The following is a 20,835-nucleotide window of genomic DNA, read 5'->3' on the forward strand; positions in this document are numbered from 1 at the left end:
AAAGAGGGAGGTACAATTCCAAAGATTCTTTCCAGTTCTCATAGTTTCCACAACCCATCCCATCAACAACTCAGACTATCAACAGGGTTTTCCTTCTTTTTCAATAGAAAATAAGTTCCCTGCAAAGCAGATATAATTTATTCTCTTTGATTCTGGAAAACAAAGAGGCTTCAGAATGACTCCTTCCTTTGCTGACAGTCTCCCACCCTCAGACGTCACGGTTGTAAAGGCAGGCCCTTGAGTGTGAGTGTGAGTTTGTGCGTCTGATTTGCATGTGTGTGTGTTTGTGTGGGATGTGTGTTAAGTACACGTGTGAGAGTGTGTAAATATTTGTGCAGATATGAGTGTGTGAGTTTGTGTGGTATATGCATGTTCTGTGAATACCCTAAAAGTCATACATAAGGTCTGGAAAACACGCAGGATGCTGGGGTCTTCCACTTCCGGTCACTGACTGAAATCGTGCCCGAGTCTAATCAGTCTCTCATCTTCCTACGCTGATGTTTGGTGCTGGCAGCTAAGGGGGTTGTACGAAATGGGCTGAGGTTCAGCCACCCGCCCAGTCACTACAAATAGGGTCCCCCTGCCCAGCCTACAGCAGCTGGAGCTGTCAGGCCACCAGACTGGCAGAGCCCTCTGGGGCCCCAAGCCTGGACTCACCTTTGATGGTCTTGACTTCACTGTCACTTCCCGTCGCAAAGCCTCCAGCCTGAGACTGAATAGCACGGTCCCCCTGCCACCCAGACCGTTCAGTTCACGCCTGGGAGAAATTCTGCCGGTTCCCAGGCAATTGTGCAACTCCCACCGCTGCTGATAAAACTTAATAGAGGGTGAAGCTCTCACACTCCCAGAAGAATTTATTGGAGGAAATGTTTTTAATATAAGTGATTGATACATTTTCAAAACTTTTATGACTGTCAGTACTATTACTGGTAACATAAAATCGTGTCCAACATAGCCAACGTGATACAGCATATTTCTGAAACTCTTGAGTACACTCCCTCCCCCATATTTTCACATTCTTGAATTTAGGGTGCAACTACCTATCAATGGCATGTTACAATTTAATTAGCAGCATGTTTTCATTCTTTTCAAAACACAGTGTATTGGTATGTCTTTCAAACCCATGAGAGATGAGAGCATATTAGCTTTGATAACTCCACGTTAATTTCTGTAAAGCATAATATTTCAGAATGGCAGAAATGTGTTTTAAAAAGGGGTCCTTGCTCTTTGGGAAGTGAGACGTCGCTGCTCCTGGTCAGAAGGACGTATGACCAAGGCCGAGGTCGGGCAGGCAGCTGAGGGTCGGCATGATGGCCACCGGCGGGCCTTCACCAGCAGCCTCACCCACTGTGCACATTCTCAGGTCCCAGAGGGCAGAGGTCCCGCCTGCAGCCTGGGGTCCGATGGCAGGTGGTCGAGGCAGGCCTTCTCCTCTTGGTGTGCTGCCCAGCCCTCTCAGGGAGGCCTCAGTGCCCTGCCTCAGCATGTTGCAGGGATCATTTCTTGAATCTCAAGGCAGCCCTTTGAGAAATGTACTCCTGGCACCTCCATTTACAGACCAGAAAGTGGAGGCAGCAGGAGCTCCCTCGTTCCTCATGGGATGGCGTGAGGCTCAGAGTCGCAGTGAGCCCCCCTGCCCCCGCCCCGTCCCACTCCCCGCCCCGCCAGCCTACACTGCTGCCTGCGTCTGGGGAAGTCATGGACGCTGACTTGTAGGCCTGGGGCCTCAGCCTGGCCTCGAGCACCCCTGGGAAACACACAGCCCTTCTAGGCATTTAACTTAGGCCCCCTGGCCCCCCTAGCTTGGAGGTTTCCCTTGCTTTCTTTCTCCCCCATGCTATAAACCCCCACTGCCTCCATGCAGGGGAGCCCTGAGGAAAGAGTCTGATTAAATGCATTTACACTAAATTGTGGGGCACAGATGGGCTTGGGAGTTTCATCCTGAATGTTTGTCATTTGTTAGCATCTTAAAAGAGCCGTGGATGGGCATCAGGAGCAGAGAGTGAGCAGGGGCAATAAGAGGAATGGGGCAGGGGTGAGGGATGGTCATCTCAGGCGCCAGGCATGGCTGGGTCCCTGTCCTCTCTGCGCACGGGCCCAGTCTGTTCCCCAGCCTGGGTATCATGGACCCGCCACCCATGCAGAGTCAGTCCGAGACCTGGCCATGACCACACAGGCTCCCGAGCCCGTGCCCTGGGACAAGCAACTCTCAGTGTTCTCCCCACGGAGGCCGGCTGCACACGGTGCTTCCAGAGGGCAGAGGTGAGGCAGCCTAGGCCCTGCACACGCGCACCCACTCAGACCCTTCCAGGAGGGCAGGCTCCCTCTGTGCACTCACTCTTTCAGCCACTTTCTTCTCTTACTGGAAATAAGCCGCCCTCCCCGCCCCCCCACTTGGAATTCTTTCTGCCACAGCGGGGCTAGTGGCCAACTCCTTCTCTGAGGCCCCTTGTCCAGGCCCCCGCGGATGCACACAGACAGCGATTGAGCAGCTGCCCTGGCCGATGGGCCCCGCCGGGCAGCCCCGACGGAAGAGGAGGCCAGGCCCCAGCGAAATCCCTAGTGATGTGGTCTCCTGAGCCCGGGGATGCCAGCTGCCCAGTAATGAGGGTAAGAGGAAGGGGAATTGCAGCTCCCTAGTGGTCACCCCCAGAGTTAGTGTCTCCCCTGTCTTTCTCTCACCGTCCCCGCCCCCTTCCAAACATTTTCTTCTTCCGAGAAGCAGGTTGAATAGGTTCATTTTTGCACGCATTCCCCCCTCCCTTCAGTGACAAGTGGCCCTTTTTTCTGCAACTTTCTGCTCCAGGAACTCCATAGCTTCACAGCACCTCGAGATCTCACATGTGCTGCTTCCCTGGACATCCGCACCCCGGGAGTCCGGCCTGCAGTCCTGCCTTCCCCAGACATGACTTGGAGCTCCCTTCCCAGCCACCCTTCCCTACTCCTCCAGCTCCCACTCCCCACAGCATAGCCCCCTCTGGGCTGGTCATCGTCTGACATCGTTTAACTTAATTATTCGTCACTAAAGTCTCAGGCCCACAGGGACCAGGAGTTGTTTCTGGGTTGTTCATCACTGGGCCAGCAGCGCCTGCAGGAACATCTGGCCGGAGCTATGTGCTCGCCATGTTCCTGGATGAATAAGAAATGATACAACTCCTAGTTATAGAAATTCCTATATCCTGTGCCTATTCCATCAAAAGACACCCTTTCCCCATCATCTGCTCTTCCCTCCACAAACGTGTAGAGAGCACCCGAGACACGTCAGCTCAGTGGGCTGGCTCAGCAGGGTGTGACCAGCTCTGGAGCAGATGCCAGTTTCCTGGGAGACAGCGGTGCAGGCAGATCTCCAGGGCCCAAGGTGTCCAGGGGCCTGTCCAGAAGCGGCGCTGGCGTGGGGTTTGGAGATGTGAGTCAGCCTTCTGCAAGGACCCTGTGCTCAGAGGGGGGGAAGGGGGCTATTCGGCAGAGGCAGTGGCACAGGTGCCCTCACGCATGCCTAGCAGAGTTCAGGAAGGAAAGGCGGGAGCAGGAACGGAGAGGGGACCAGCTCCATAGAAGGGGCCCAGAGAGAGAAGCCCAGGGGCCTGGGTTACTTCTTGGATGTGAGGGCGAAGCGACCAAGGAAAAGCAGGAGAAGACATGGCCGCTCAGACTCTCGTTAGGATGGCTGAGCGTGTGACAGGGACATCCTCCCAGTGGGGCCCGCGGTCGCAGCAGAGAGCAGCGCACTCAGTCCTGGGGGCCCCCCTCTCAGGACTCTTCAAGGTTGACTGAGGTGAGTCAGAACTTCCCCATCCCCTCCTCCTGGAAGGCTTTGTCCCTTTGGAGTCACGTGGAGACTTAAGATTAAAACAAAGCAAAACAAAAACTCACTCTAATACAAGTGATTTCTCTAGATTGACCCTGAGATGAAAATAGACTTCTAAAAACTTCTCACAGACGTGGAATATGGTGCCTGAGAATAGTTGCACAGCTTGAGAAACCCAAAGAATTCAGGTAAATGTATTTTTTTCCACCAGGGGTGTTCTTCTTTTCTATGGACAAAAATGCTTTCATTTTTATCAAATCATTTCCTAGCAAATGACACTCATACCACTAGGGTTGTACCTGAAATGGTTTAGAATTTTAAAGTTTATGTATATATTGATGGTATTGTACAGGTTCATTTTCCAGAATCATATAAACTCGAGTACAAAAAAAAAATGCAACTTTATAGCTCTACAACCATACTTTTATTTTGGGCCCCTATTTTGCCTGGTACTAGAAATCTTAATCTTACCACCTCCAAGTTTTAGCATTAAGAATGTAAAGACTTGCGATGAACCGAAGGACTTGTATGCATGCATAACCAATGGACATAAGACACTGGGGGGTAAGGGAGGACGGGGGATTGTCAAGGGCGGGGGGAAAAAAAGGACACATATGTAATACCCTTTGTAATACTTTAAGCAATAAAACTTAAAAAAAAAAGAATATAAGGACTCGGTACATAATTTGGTCTTTGTATATATTTAAGTAACACCGTATAAGTAACAAAGTAGGTTTTCTCTTCAAAGGGGGTCATTCACATTTAGATGTGGGGCTAGTTCACGAGGCTGGAGAGCACTGGTAATGGAAATGCTTTGCCCTTACAGTCTCCGGCCTATTTTTGGTGTCTTGAGGACACTTACATAATGGGCCGGGGAGCCTTGCTGAGTCTTCTCCTCTGAGCATGTATTGCACACTGTGCACACTGGTGTGGTGTGTGCCCAGAAAGAGAGCACTGGGTGGGCCCTTTGGGCGCAGAGCCAGCACACAGGGTGCAGGGACTAGAGTGAAGTTACAAGAGAGGATACCCAAGGACAGAGAGTCCTCTCTCTAATTGGTTCCCACACCCCAGCCAGCTTTTCTTTTAGTCCGACTAGAAGGGTTGATTTGCTCAAATTAATGTGCGTTAGGATTTGGGGAAAGCTTGCAATTGTCCTAGTCCCTTAAAAAAAAATCCTTAACACTTGTGTGTCCATTTCTGCCCAGGAGTTATATTTACACACATGTTTGCAGCGCTGGGAGCTGCCACAGCTTAGGTGGCACAAACCTAAGTTAAAGTGAGGTGAGGCTCCCAACACTCCCAACGTCGAGTTCACAGATGTTCAGCTGCTCTCACGGAAGCAGCATGAATGGATCAGACAACACATGAACAGACCGGTGATGCCGAGTGCCGCTCTAACAGGAAGGAGCACAGGGGATCACTCCTCGGAAGGCTGGGGCCATGCACAAGGGAGTGAAACTGGAAAACCGAGTCAGCAAAAGCACTTTCAGACTAAAAAGTGTAAGTGTGATGACCACTGTTTTGATTATTCTCTCACTTCCCTTTTACAGATGAGCATCTAGAAGGAGCTGAGCTGGAAATGTTCGTTTCATAGGGGTCTGTGGTTACATGTATGTGTGTGCCTGTGGGCTCCCTTTACACAATGGCATTAATTGCTATTCTTTTTCCTCAGATCCAAAGCTGATTTATAGATAAAAATAACATTCATTTCACATGAGTTGGCCATTTTGTGTTCCTTTGAGCCCGGTTAAATTTTGTCGTTGGCCTGTGGTCCCAGGTTTCCGAGGTCAGAGATGCAGTCCTTCCTTCTCCTTCCGTAACCCCGGACCGTCTCCAGGATGTGGCTGTCTCATTGGCAGGCTGGGCGATGCTCCGAACTGTCACTGATCGGTGCAGGAGCCATAGGGCCGGGCTCTTCTCCAACGTGCCACCGAGCAGGTGTCGCTGGGTTCCCTGGGATCTAATGAGAATCGGGGAGACGCTGGGAAGCTTTTCAACTCTATCCAGGGTTCGCAAGGACTGCGGAGAGGATGCGAGGGTGACCCTGTGGACAGTTAAAGAGATGAAAGAAAGCCTTTGGGATTAAATCAGATTTAGGAAATAAAAGGATTAGCAGGACACAAAAGCTAGATTTACGGGTTTGTTTAGCCAGTGCAGTGTGGCATGCTGGGATGCGGGGCATCCAGAAAGAGATAAAAGAGACTAACTCAGGGGTCGCAGGGCAGCAAAGACGAGCAGCCTCCCTTCCCCCAAAGCCTGTTAAATCTTCTGATAATTGAAAATGGGCCAAAAAGGGCTACTCTCCTATTACTAATTCTCACCCTCCACCAAAGTAATAAGAAGCGTTACAATGATGAGCCATCTCATGGATTGGGGGTCAGAGCTCCAACAAGCTTAAGAAATGGAAAGCTCATTTTGTGAAAAAGTCTTCTTCACAGATTGTTTCTATCTTGAACCACAAAGCGAGTTTAAGATTAGAGGGCAGGGATTTAATGTCATTTGTGGATAGCAAAATTCCCGAAGAAACCTTTCTTACATTGGTTCTCTTTACTCAGCATTTCTCTCCTCCCAAATTGTCGAACCCAAATCCCAAAGCTAGAAGGGGAAAAAGCACGTCTGGTCCACCCGGCTCTGTAAAGTGGGGTGAGCTCTGCTCTAACAGGAAGGAGCACAGGAGATCACTCCTGGGAAGGCTGTCCTGAAAGAGGGGCATCTGCCACAGGCAAGGCCCCTCCTGGTCGTGGGCAGAACGGTGTGCGTGAGAGGCACGCTCCTCCCTGTAAGACAGTTTTCCAATAGTTATTCCTGGCATTACACCCACATCTTCCTCACCACTGGTCCTTGTTCTGCAAGATGGAGCAACCCAGGACAAACCTCCCCTCTCACTTACATGATCACCAGTGAGGTTTCTCTTCCTAATCAGGTGTCTTCTAATCCCTGGATCACTGTACTTGATGAGACTATCCCGTAAAGCTGCCTCATCAAAGCTATCTTCTCTTTGTGTGAGACGACAGAAACTGACACCAGAAACCTTTCAAAACTATCCCTGATATATGTTGCCACAGCTAGTCATTTGGTATGCATCAGACCTGTACTGAGCACCTGCTGAGTATCTGGTGCCTACTTATGCTAGGAATAGATGATATATACATGGCCATGGCCTTGGAGGAACTCACACTTAAGTCATCCTATTAAACATGATAGAAGCTGTAAAAGAAGTAGTTCCAGAGATCAGAGAGGGAGAGAGAGACAGAAACATCAATGATGAGAGAGAATCATTGATTGGCTGCCACCTTGCACACCCCACACTAGGCATGGAGCATGTGCCTTGACCGGGAATCAAACCCTGACTGGTTCATGGATCAATGCTCAACCACTGAACCATGCCAACAGAGTCGTCCTCCAAGCTGCAGTTCCCCAACTGACAACAACTTTCTCTCAGCCTGCAACTTCACAGGTGTCTTCATGGTCCTTCCCTCTCCTGAGGTAAAAGGCTGAGGTTGAGGCAGAGTTTGGTTTCTCCATCAATCCAACCTCTTTGTCCTCAAAACATCCTCAAAAAAATTCTGCAAGTGGCACTATATTTGTTTTGCAAGCCTACTATGGATTTATTCTGTTCTTACCAAATCTCACTACTGACATAGAATTTGGGCTGAAAGGAAGGGCTTCACCTTGAACTCGAGCCTTTTGAGTTTCTTTTTCAAGTTTGCCATCCCCTGTTTAGTTATCGCTGCTAGCATGCTTTTCATCTCAGCTTGCATGCTGGCCTTTATCTCATTCTTCATAAAGTTCATGTTTTGTTGAGATTTATAGAGAACATGACCAGATGTTTTCTAAAACTTCCTAGCATTTCTCAGTAAAATGGTTATCCCGATATGCCTTTACCTTGCCTTTTAAATATAATGAACTCTTCCTGTGTAGTTATAAGTATTTCATTGATCTTATTTTTCCCCATCTTGGTTGAGGACAAATATCTATCCAGACATTCAACAGATGTGATAGGTGAAATCCTCTAATGTTGGCAAATAGCCCCACTTTCTAGCGCTATTGAGATTTTGCTTTTCTTTGTATCATGTTATAAGTAATTTGATAGGAAGTTGGGAAAGTAAATGAGGTGACTGGCACGACCATCTTAAATGTAAACATGAAGTGATCAAAGGAACCGCCAACACAGATGAATAGACTCTGAAATATTCTAAGTGAATATTCTGCTGCGAAAGACACACACTTTAGAAGTGGTGTGGGCTTTTAATTTTTTAGTATTTTCTTTATTTCTGACACCCAGGTACAGCAGCTGGTTTCCCCTGTAATACCATTGGTACACTGTTGCTTCATTTGCCAATTTTCTCCACTAACTGTTGAAATATTTTTGACAGTCAATTGACTCCTTAAGATTATATGATTTCCATTAGAGTTCATTTTTAAGAAGCTTTTTAATGTGGCTGACAAAACCTTGCTTCTAGCTAAAAGACTGGGATTTTTAAGGTGAACATAATAAGTATTTCCTACTGCTAATGCACACTAAACATTCTTGGAAAAATTGAGAATAATTTAAACCAAAATGAATAAAGCCAATACTTATTAAAGCCAGAAAATATGAATTCCAACATTGTATGTGGTCACGGAGAAAGTATTTTTACAGCCTGGGCCTGGCCTGGCTTTCCATACAAGGGCAATGAAAACAACCCTTCCAGATCTGGTCCACTGTATAAGAAGTACTGGTGACAAATGCATGTTGAAATTGGGTAGTGGTGTGGGCCTTATGGCAAAACACAAGTTGATTCTGATGAACACTTAAACTTAATAGCTTTTCATAACATCATCGAACTTTAATCTCCCATTTTACAGATAAATAGACTGAGGCCCACAAAGTGGAAGAGACTTGCGAAAACCACATAGCTCATTTGCAACAGGGCCAACAAGTTTTGTTTGGCCAATATTATTTTAACTGTACTGAATGATTACCTTTTTTAAGTTTTTAAAAACCATCAGGCCTAAATGATCCACAAGTTAATAGATCATGAGGACATAAAAATTGGGAAAAATTAGGTAAGAAGAAATTTTCATCAAATTAGCTTTTAACAAAAAAATTAAAGTACTTTTAAAGTTGAGAAGCAATAAATGTTTTCAATAGATTTTAGGAAAAATGATTTAAAAAAAGTTGACTAAAGTAAATATTATTTGATGCCTTAAATGTTTCTCAAAGAAGACCAGATTTTTTTTTAATTAATTCTTTATTGTTGAAAGTAAAATTCTTAGTTCAGACACAAATTAATGTGTAGTTGGGCTGAACACTTTACCTCTCAGTTCTCAGCTTGATCATCTGTAAAATGGAGCTCTGAATCAGACCAGTAGTTTTCTGTGGCCACATCACACAAGCTACAAAACTTTACTGTTGACCATCGTTACCGGCTGAACTGTGTCCTCCTACCCCCAAGATCCTATGTTGAAACCCTAACCCCCAGAACCTCAGAAGGTAACTGTATTTAGAAATAGGGTTTTTAAATAGGTAATTAAAGTAAAATAAAGTCAAATGGGTGGGCCCCGATCCTATATGAGTGGTGTCCTAATAAAAAGAAGCAACTAGGACACAAAAAAAGGCTCAGAGGAAAAACCATGTAAAGACACAAGAAGAAGATGACCATCTACAAGCCAAGGAGAGAGGCTCAAAAAAACAAAACAAAACAAAACAAAAAAACCCAACCCTGTTGACACCTTGATCTTGAACTTCCAGTTTCCAAAACTGCAAAACTGTAAGAAAATAAATTTCTGTTCTTTAAGCCACCCAGCCTGTAGAACTTTGTTATGACAGCCTTAGGAAACTTATACAAACATAAACTAAAAATGACTACTGTTTATTATATACTAACTATAATAAGCACTTTATACATATCATTTCATTTAATCCTTTCAACATCTTTATGAGGCAAGTGCCATTATTACTTCACTTTACATATTAAGAAACAGAAATTTATCTATCAGAATTCAAAACCAAGGTCTTTCACCACTGTTCACCACTATTCTATAGTAACTTAAAAGTACTAATATATAAAAGATTTGTCTTTTAAATGATAAGCCAACTAATATTTTAAGCATAGTCTTTAAATTATAGTGTTTTATAATTATAATATCAAAGTACAATTAATGTGAAGCTTTTAATTTTAAAATTTTAATTATAATTGCATATATTTCTCATAAAAATGCCTGGATCAGAAAATACATTGGAATATTTCAGGATGAGCTAATAAATATGGTTGGCAGATCATCTGGTGTAAGAATTAAAATTAAAGAAATTGACAAGGGCGTACTGATATGCTCATATTTATTTTGTCATTACCAACATTTTTTAGCATCCCTCCTCCCCATTCCCCACAAGTACCTTCGTGCTTAAATGAAATTCTTCTATAATTTGTGCAAACTGTATATTTTACTAAGGGCAATGCATGACATCCCAGTGTAATACTTCTCTTTCAAAAAAAAGAGAATGAGAATGCATTTATTACTTAATATCTATTAAAGTTGGTTTACTTGGAAGGAAGAATTTTTAAAAAATCATTAAATTATAGCCTTAAATTGAGAACTGTTAAAAATGAAATTTTGGCTAAATATTCTTAAAAGAAAGCATTGCAAAGCTGATGTAACTAGATCATTTACTTATAAATGATCTGAGTCTTCAAACACACTGTAACTTGTCTTCAATTTTGTTACATGCTATGATTTCCTTCTACTTTTGAAAATGTTGGTTTATATTATACCTTAATATATAAAAATATTTATTTTCTTCTCCTTGAAGTTTATTACAACAATAAAATATGTAACTGTTTATAGTAGAGAATTTAGATATTTCACTTGTTTGTAACTGAATTTGTGCTGTTATACATCAGACTAAATAGGAAAGGATTTTTCACCACCAACATTTTATAAGAGGCCTAAAGGTCAAATACAATTACATGTAAATTTTGTGTGTGAGTTTAAGCTAAAACACAATGAAACTAAACAGTTGGGAAACTCTGTTTAGTACAACATGAACACTGCAAAGCAATTTTTATACCATAAAAGGAATTAATTTTCCGATGCCGATAATAGAAAAACCTTAACATAATTACCAAAAGTTAAAAGTCATATTTTAAAAGACATACTTTGGCTATTGTTCAAATTAATTCTGCATGCTTTTCTCTTATAAATTTACTGCTGGTAGAACAACTCCTTCTCCTATCTTAACAATCACTTGTAAATGGAGTTGGCAATTATGTTATCACACTTATCCTTGCAAGGAAAGCGATTAGACAGAGAACAGCAAAATGATGCTACACAGACCCTGAGGCAGAAAAGGTGGGGCTCTGGAACACAGCAGCTAAAGATATTAACACTTTCCTATTAATTTTTTTGACAAATACTCTTCAAGCTTATATGAAGTGGATTGGTTTTCCTTCATGTCCTCACACAGAATGCCATGGCTACTAAATATGAGCATCTTATAAATTGGTTGTTGGAAAATATTATGGACTTTGACTCCAAGAGGAGTGTGACAGAGCTGGTATTTGTGTTTCTGCAGTGGCCATGAGATCTCTTTGCTGGCCATCCTTTATTATTGGATCCAAATGAGTATGTGATATTACCGGTAATGAAAGTGGTAAATTAAAATTATGCCTTCTGAAGATGTGTGAAGTTCAATAATATAGGATTAAAATATTTATTTCAAATTAAAACAAAAAAGTAAATACGAAGCACTTTCTAAATTCAGAACTGTTCAATAACACTCACTGTTTATAAGCAAGTAGAGTTTGCAAAGCTTATTCTCAGGTACCAGTTCATGCTATTCTTCAAGAGCCCCACGAGGCAGGTAGCATTGGCACCTGTGGGAAGAAAGAAGTACTTACTAACGTTTGCAGCCACAAAGCCAATAACGAGAATCTTGAGATGGCAGCTTGGTTCCCATGATCGGAACCTTATTCTCACTGGCACATTGAGAGGCAGATATGATACCTCAGCTTCCCAGAACCGCAGTTCTTTCTGCAATGGCAGGATGGACGTCTCTGACAGACGGCAGGTGCCACACACCAACTGTGGGTAGCAGTTGTCAGCTCTCCAAGCTTTTTGACCAACTCTTCTTCACTCTTACATTTCTTTGCTTTCATGAAACTAAAGAAAAACTATATTAAAATTATTTACTGTTATCATTACTGTATTATTATTATACTAGTTTCAGAAGGAAAATATTTGGGTATGGAGGTGAATAGTGGAAATGTATAAGAGTAGTTGTAGGATGAAGAAACCAGGAATCATAAAAGGTTAAGAACTTGGTTGATTTGTCACAGTATCCAGTGCCATAAAACCATCCAGAAATGTAGGGTCAGCCAGTCCATATCAACTGATGCATCACAGTCAGAGACTAGTAGCCCGTGGGCTCTGGAACCATACAGACCCAGGTTTGGTACATGACCCTGACACGTGCAGCTCAAGGACCTCGGGCAGATGCTTAACCTCTTCAATCCTCATTCCCTTGTCTGTAACGAGGAGAATCATAGGACCTTCTCCAGTTGCAGCTCCTGAAAGGGTGGCTGTGACGACAGAATGAATTAAGGCATGAAATAACTTCGCACAGCGCCTGGCAGGCAGCAAGTACAGACTCCAGAAATGCCTGCTACTGTCAAGCCTAGAAATAGAAAAGACAGGTTTTATCTAAAAGAGCTTGAACTCACAAAGTTTCGTGGGACAGAGATGATTCTCATCCTGTGCTGGGAGTTTCCATCTGTTATTTTTTGCATCCTTGCCTTATGCTGTGGGGTCTCACATCGTGGGACAAATGAGATCTTGAGATGCTGAGAGTAGACACTCTACTAGTAAGCCCCAATTCACACCCCTATCTGCTAGCTCCAGGCCGACACGACCCATACAGCACCACATCCACACATGTAAATGAGCAATGAAAAAGACAAGTCAGAATAAGATGGGCCTTTGGCGACAGAGAGTGCAATGAACTTCAGAACAGGGAGAATAATATGAGCCCCCGCGGTCAGGAGAGGGGTTGAGGCTCTAACCTGGGTGGAAATAGATGAAAATTAGTTTAGGCTGAGGGAAGATGCGGGCACTCTGCAAAGGTCAGCTCCAAGCCCTAAACCTCCGTCAGGAGAGGGCCTTGTATTTGCTGGAAGCCAAGTTCTTCTTCGTCAGCTGGTCTGCCCACCAGCCTCTGCGGTGGGCTCACTGCAGCCTGTACAGAGGCCTCAGTCAGCACGGGAAGAGGGGCTGAGTTAGGGCTGAGAATTACGGCCTGTCCCCTGGGGCCATCCATCTCTGCTTTCTACTCAGGCTGGGGAAGCCCAGGCTGGCTTCTGAGCCTGGTCTCGTGCAGCCAGGCTGTGACAGAGCATTTATCAGAGGGTTGTGGGGCACCCTGGCCCCCGCAGCTGACACCTTTGCCCGGAGGGCGGGCACTGGCAGCAGAGAACGTGGGAGTGTGTTGACTCCGGGAGAGTCTGCTGGCTTGGAAATGGTGGCCGGTTGATGAAGTGGCTGGATCTTTCCTGCAAAGGAATAAGATGTAAAGGCAAAATAGCTGATCCCCATGCCAGGCAGGATGTGACTGTTCATAAAATATTAGAGCTAGAAGGAGACCACGTGAGTGCCTTATCTGTTTTCTTTACTTTAGAGCCCAGGAAACAGACTCATGGAGGCAAAAATTATGTGCCCAAGGTCCCACAGTGAATCACAAGACTCCCTTAAGAATACAACTTCAGTTTTTTAGTTCTTAATCCAGCCTTACTGGTATCTCAGATTTAGTAAATATCGAAATAATCTGGTTATTAACAACTTGCACTCCAACAGATTTAATTTTGAAAAAACTTCTAAGTACAGCATTTATTCAGATTAAATGTAATGTGAAGTCAAGGAAGATTATAATCTGGGCAATAGTGAGACAGGTGTGACCATCAAGTCATTTCACTCAATTTCATTGTAGAAATCTAGTTAAAATCATGTTCCTCACACCCTAAAAATAAAAACTAAGAAAACAAATTGATAAATTATTAAAAAGATTTATTCAGCCCTAACCTGTTTGGCTCAGTGGATAGAGCATCGGCTTGGGGACTTAAGGGTCCCAGGTTCAATTCCGGTCAAGGGCATGTACCTTGGTTGCGGGCACATCCCCAGTAGGGGGTGTGCAAGAGGCAGCTGATCGATGTTTCTCTCTCATCGATGTTTCTAACTCTCTATCCCTCTCCCTTCCTCTCTGTGAAAAATCAATAAAATATATATTTTTTAAAAAAGATTTATTCAGTACCTAATATAGTGCTTATAAGATGGTGTTAAATGGATACACAAAAGGGTCATGGGCAAATATCAACGTCTTTTAAGAAAGAGCATAAAAAAGGAAGAAACAATGGTCGTCTAAAGTGCCAAGTTTTCTCCCCGTTTGTTCCCAGTTCTTTAGAGAAGAGCTGAGAATAAAATTATGTTAGAGACAAAAATAATAATAACCTGGAGAACTTAGTAAAAATGCTGACGTTTCAGACCTCACCCCAAATATTTTAATTTAGTGTAATTGGGGTCGAGTTCAGGAACTCCATTCACTCATGCTACTGAGCTCAACCTTTGAAAAGCTCTTCTCTCCTACATGAAAGAAAATTGCCTTTCTAAGTTCCAAGAAAACATCATAAAGGGATGTAAGGTAGGATTGGGTAGACATTTTAACGAAACATGATACAAGAGCAAAATGGTTCTCTTTTTATACTGACTTTCCCGAAGCCCCTTACAGGACACATGTGCATATGCATGAATGGGCTAATATCTGAGCTGAAAAAAAGGTAAATGCTGTTGCCATTTCCTTTCAGGGTGTCAGAAAACACACCGACATTTATCAAGAACTCTTTAGAGTAACCAATGTCCATGGTTATGCAATGATATATTCTTCCCCAGTAGCTGCTCCCAAAAGGGCCTCCAATATTGTGTGCCTCATATGAAAAAGTGATGCAGTGGTAGATAGTAAGAGGATGGGCAAAGACAAAGTTTGAAAGTGACTCTTCTTCTATTGCAAGTGACAAAGGAAACACTCCCAGGTCCTCTATAATGCAGAAGCCACTCAGGTGGCATGTGCTCTTTGAAAGAGAATGAAGAACATCTGGCAGGAATTTTTGGGGGGTCACTGTGTTCTATCTAAATGTCTTGCTTTTCATTCTTTTCCTAATGCTCTCCACAAAGAATGAATGGGAGCGTGCATTCTGGGATCAGATGGGGGTGTGTCTAATCCTGAACCAGCCATATTTGTAATCTTGGATACATCATTGATATATTATTCCATGTCTCTGGATTTGTATTTCTCCATGTATATTTTTTAAAATATACTTTTATTGATTTCAGAGAGGAAGGGAGAGGGAGAAAGAGATAGAAACATTAATGATGAGAGAGAATCATTGATTGGCTGCCTCCTGCACGCCCCACAATGGGGATTGACCCCACAACCTGGACATGGTCCCTGACCAGAATCAAAACATGATCTCCGGATCATAGGTTGACACTCAACCACTGAGCCACCGCAGCCGGCTCCATGTACATTTTTAATGGTGCTTCTATACTGATATGTGGATGTGATGATTGTAGGTAGTTGCTCAGTAAATGGTTATTGAGGCCAAACTCTTAGCTTTGCTGTTCATTTCCACACTCCACATCTGATCCATCAGCAATGCCTGTAGCTCTGCCTGTTCTCGCTGCTAGCTAAGGTCTCTAAAAAGCCTTTCTCCAGGTTGAGCTGCTGGCACAGTAGCAATAACTGATGTTAGTTTGTGTTTCCAGGGCCCCTCTCCCACTGCTCTCTTGTGTTAGCAGGAGCACATATACCCCTCCCTACTCCTCAAAAGAACCAATCCTATCTGCTCATGGAAGCAGGACCACAGACGCAGGGGTAGCTGGAGGGGGCAGTGAGGGGTGTGGCCATCAGGGCACAAACAGATCCACCCACAGGTTTAAGTACGCATGAGAGGTGGAGTCTTATAAAAACCCACCCATCTATCTAATTGCAACTGATATTTTGTTAATCAAAAGTCAGTTAGAAGGGAGAAATCATAAAAATGATACATATATTTGTTTAACTCAAATATTTGTTTAACTTAAAACACATGATTGTGCATGCATTCCCAACATTTTGATGTAGGGCTAAGGTTTTATCCTTGGCTGTAGGTTCACTGCTTTTATAATGTAAAGAAGAAAAAAAGCATTGACGAGGAAAAAAAGTGGAGAGAAGGATGTTCGTGGAGCTATGTCATTGTTGTCATTAAATCATCTAAGTCACCCAGCAAATCAACCACAGAACCTGATACCAATGGCACTGAGCACAGCATAACATTCATTGATTTCAAGGTGGCAACCTGGTTATCTTACTATGTCTGAACTCCTCCAGGTCAATTATCCTCAGAAAACGATCTGAACTTAACAGTACTTTTGACGTTAGTGTGATTTGTGCCTTATGTTTGATTTTTATAGACAGAAAATATAGTGTCTGTTCATATAAAGTTTATTATGAGTCTGCTGGGATCAGCAGTTAGAATTTAACTGCATGGAGAATATTTTAAAATGCTTTTGCATGAAAATATTATCTTGCCTCTCATCCCATTTTTACAAGAGATATTCGGCCAAATACCCATACATACCCCTCATACATATACACAATTGCTTCCTCAAAAGATTATGATTGGTTGTAATTTTTAATAGCACCATATTTCAACCCAAATTTAGAGGAGGCAATTTTTATGTGCCCAAAGAATTATTTAAAAATGGATTAAAATACAAAAATGTTATGCACATACAGAAAAGGAAGGTAGCCCAGAGCTCCACAAGCCATTTGCAGCTCAGGTCCTTGCCAATCTCCACATCACCCACTGTACGGCATGACCTTCATCCTAAAGGTATATGATGGCGGCTGGAGCTTGAACTGCAATATTTATATTCTAGGCAATACAATGGAGGAAACAGCAAAAACAAACAAACAAAAAACCTAATACCTCCTTTTAAAAAAGACTTCCGGAAGTCCTACATAATACCTTCTCCTATAGAGCATTGTCCAAATCTTAGTCATATAGTTACAGCCAGCTCTGAGGGAGGCTGGGAAATGCATAACTTTAATAGGGAACAATGTAATTTAATACCTTGGCCAGAAAAATAATCCATCTACTAGTAAGATTATATGGTAGGATTTCTGGGAGATGTCTTTGATTACTTAGATTCAACACTTCAACTATAGGTCGCTTTGGAAGAGATGATACTGACCAAGATGATATAGAGATCCTGGGGTCAGTGTGTATCTGAGGGAACTTACTCTGAGCATGTTTTCTGTCTCATCTGCCTCATCCTGGGCTACTCGGATATTTTCTCAGTGCCCATTATCATCTCACTCCTCTTTCTTTACTTCTGTTGAAGGTGTACTTCTCCACTCCTAACCTCAGCTCTGTTTGTTTAAATTAAATTCCTTTTTCAAGATGCAGTTTAAATGTCTCTCACTCTTTTGCCCTCAAGTTGTATTGTAGCTATTGTTTTATTCCATATTACAGTTTTACATACATGTCTTTTTCTTTTATTGGAAATTATATCCCTTGAGAAAAAGTACTCAGTCACCTTTGCATGCTTCTCAGTAGCTGGTACAGAAGACTAGTAAATAGAAGGCACTAAAGAATGCATTGAATGAGTAAGTGGCACATAAATTAATAAGGAGGGTGCATTTATTCCCACAGCTAGGAAAATTTTTAAATGCCATAAGAGGAAATTTCAGGTACTATATATTAATGCAATTCTCTAACATTTTATTGTGTTTCTGTTAAATTTTGGTGCAGTTAGGTCTTTTATTTCTCAGAAATACAGTTTTGGTAAATGGATTATCATATAAAGAAATATGTCAACCAACAAGGCTGCAGTCAAGGAAGGTCTGAACTTTATAACCATGCTTCCAGCTGGCCATCATGTCCACTAAGTGAAGCTGCCAGCCTGTGCAATGACAGGCTGACCTATAATAAGTCTACTTTTGGCATTTCAATTACATGTCACAGAGGCCGTTACTCTTTCACTTACATTGACTATAGGACAAGGTGAATCATGGACTTTGAAAAAGTCCTGCTTTAATATAAAAGAAGGTATTAAAGGTTAGAAGCCACAAAGTTACTTAAATAAAGACATAAAACAGTGCCTGGGTTTAACATCTAGCACTAGACACTGAAGGAACACCTGAGAACCAGGGAAGCTATTTACGAAGGCAGGCTAAAACAGTTAAAAATAAGTATAATAAAATAAGTGTAATATTTGTACACCTAAAAGCACAAAACAATACTGAAAGAAATTAAAGATTTAAATAAGTAGAATGACATTCCATGTTTATGAATTGGAACTATTAATATTGTTAATATGGCAGAACTCATCAAAGTGAACTACAGATTCAACACAACCTTTATCAAAATACCAGTTGTCTTTTTTTTTTTTTTTTGAGAATTTGACAAACTAATCCTAAAATTTATATGAAAATACAGAGCACCTGAAAAGGGCAAGATAACCTTGGGGGAGGCGGGTGGTTGAAGGACTCATACTTCCTGATTTCAAAACTTATTTCAACATGACAGTAGTCAAGACTTGTGATATTGGTTTAAGGACAGACACATGCATCAATGTAATAGATTTGACTGTTTAGAAATATATCTTTACATTTTCAGTCAATTGGTTTTTGACAAGGGTGTCAAGACAATTCAATGGGGATGAAATTAACTTTACAACACTTGGTGTGAGGACAACTGGATAGCCACATGCAAAAGAATAAAGTTGGACCCCTACCTTATACCATGACCAAAATTAATTTAAACTGGATGGTAGACTTAAACTTTAAAGGTAAGCTATAAAACTCTTAGAAGAAAACAGAAGTAAATTTTATTGTCTTTCAATTACACAATGGTTTCTCAACCATGACACCAAAAGCTCAATAAAAGAGGAATTAAATTAAATTTTATCAAAGTTAAAAACATGTGTGCTTCAAAAGACCCAATCAAGAAAGCAAAACGCCAATCTAAAGAATGGAAGAAAATATTTGCAAGTCATATATATCATAAGGGTCTATTATTCAAAAATACATAAAGAACTCTTAGAATGCAAAAAGACAAATAATCCATTAAAAATGGGCTCAAAAACAACCTGAACAGACATTTCTCTACACATCATCTAAAAGATTTATAAGTGGCAAATAACCACATGAAAAAATGTTTAGAATCATGAATCCTTAAGAAAATGCAAGTGAAAACCACAATGTGATACCACTTCATGCCCATTATGACAGTTAAAATAAAAAAGAAAAATAATAAACATCAGTGAAGATTTGGAAAAATTAAAACCGTTATACACTGCTGATTGGATTGTAAAATAATGCAGCAATTTTGAAATTGTTTGAAAGTTTCTCAAAATGTTATGGTATGAGCCATTGACTCCACACTTATACTCACAGTCTGGAATCAAGGGAATTGAAAACATTGTCCACACAAAACTTATACATAAGAATTTATAGCAGCATTGTTCCTAATATTCAAAATGTGGAAACAACGCTTAAATCCATCAATTGATGACCTGAGGAACAAAATATGGTATATCCATACAATGAAATATTATCCAGCCATAAAAAGGAATAAAATACTGATAAATGCCACAACATGGATAAACCTTGAAAACATTATAGGACTTGTATGCATGCACATAAGCATAACCAACGGACATAAGACACTGAGGGGTAGGGGAGGCCAGGGGATTGTCAAGGGCGGGGTGGAAAAAAGGGACACATATGTAATACCCTTTGTAATGCTTTAAGCAATAAAACAATAAAAAAAATAAAATAAAGAAAGCATTATATGCTAAATGAAAGAAGCCAGATACAAAAAGTCAATGTTGTATGATTCTATTCATATGAAATGTCTAGAATAAGCAAATCAATTGGTTTTTGACAAGGGTGCCAAAGAAAGTGGGCTGGCTACCAGCCACTCCGGGTTACCATGAACATGAGATGACATGACACAGACCTGAGCACTACACAGATGTAATTATGAGCTAGTTCACAGATTCTCAAACTCCATGAACCTTTGGGTACCTCATGGGCCATCTCAGAGGTAAAGGGAGCCAAACCAGTTGAACCCTGAGGACAGCCCACAATTCCAGCAGTCTTGTCTAGGTTTGCTACATACATAAAGGCTTTACATTACTGTTTCTACTTTCAGAAGAATTCCATTGATTAGGGGGGAAAAAGGTTTTTAAAAACTACTATTAAAATTTAATCTTCTCATTGTACAGAGAGAAAAACTGAGGCCCAGAGAGGTTGACCCATCTGCCCAGAGTCACACAGCAGCCGAAGTTGTTTACAGCATTCTTGTTTCAGTGCTTTGTCCAGTACTTTGTTGTTAGTAAAACAGACACTGGAGTGTTCTCGACCAAATGAGAGAAAACAACTCCAAACTCCAAACTCTGTCTTGCAAGTATAAAAGCAAAGAGCTGTGTGGTTTATAAACCACAGTTCGAACCTAGGACAAAGGAGCGATTCCAGAGAGGGGGAGGCGGTGCTGCAGAGCTCCCATGGCGACATGTGGCTGAGCTCTGACAGTGCAGGGTCACACTCTCCAGCCTGTTCAGCTTCCATTTCTTCGGCACTCACAGCCATTGCCTAGCAAACAAACATCACAGGAACCCCCTCCCTTCTCCATATCTTGCATATTTCAGGCCATTCCAGCAGGTGTGGTGTCCTCTCTTAAAAATTCAAGTGGTATTCACTTTCAACAGCATTCTCCACCCTCACACCCCAAGGAGTCAAATTCCTTCTTCCTGAAAGCTCAGCTCCAGCGGATTCAATACTGAAGTTCAAATTCCAGATTACCATTGGGTAGAATATTTGGAAAATCACCTCCTTCAAAAACAAGGTTTTACAAGCTAGTGTGTGTTGCTGAAAACATTTTACTATTTTTAAATAGGAGATTTCAAAAGTTCTGTTTTTGCTTCACCTTTATCTGATATATTTTGTTTTCTAC

The sequence above is a fragment of the Myotis davidii genome, unplaced genomic scaffold (assembly GCF_000327345.1).
Source record: "Myotis davidii unplaced genomic scaffold, ASM32734v1 scaffold78, whole genome shotgun sequence".
NCBI classification, from domain to species: Eukaryota; Metazoa; Chordata; class Mammalia; order Chiroptera; family Vespertilionidae; genus Myotis; species Myotis davidii.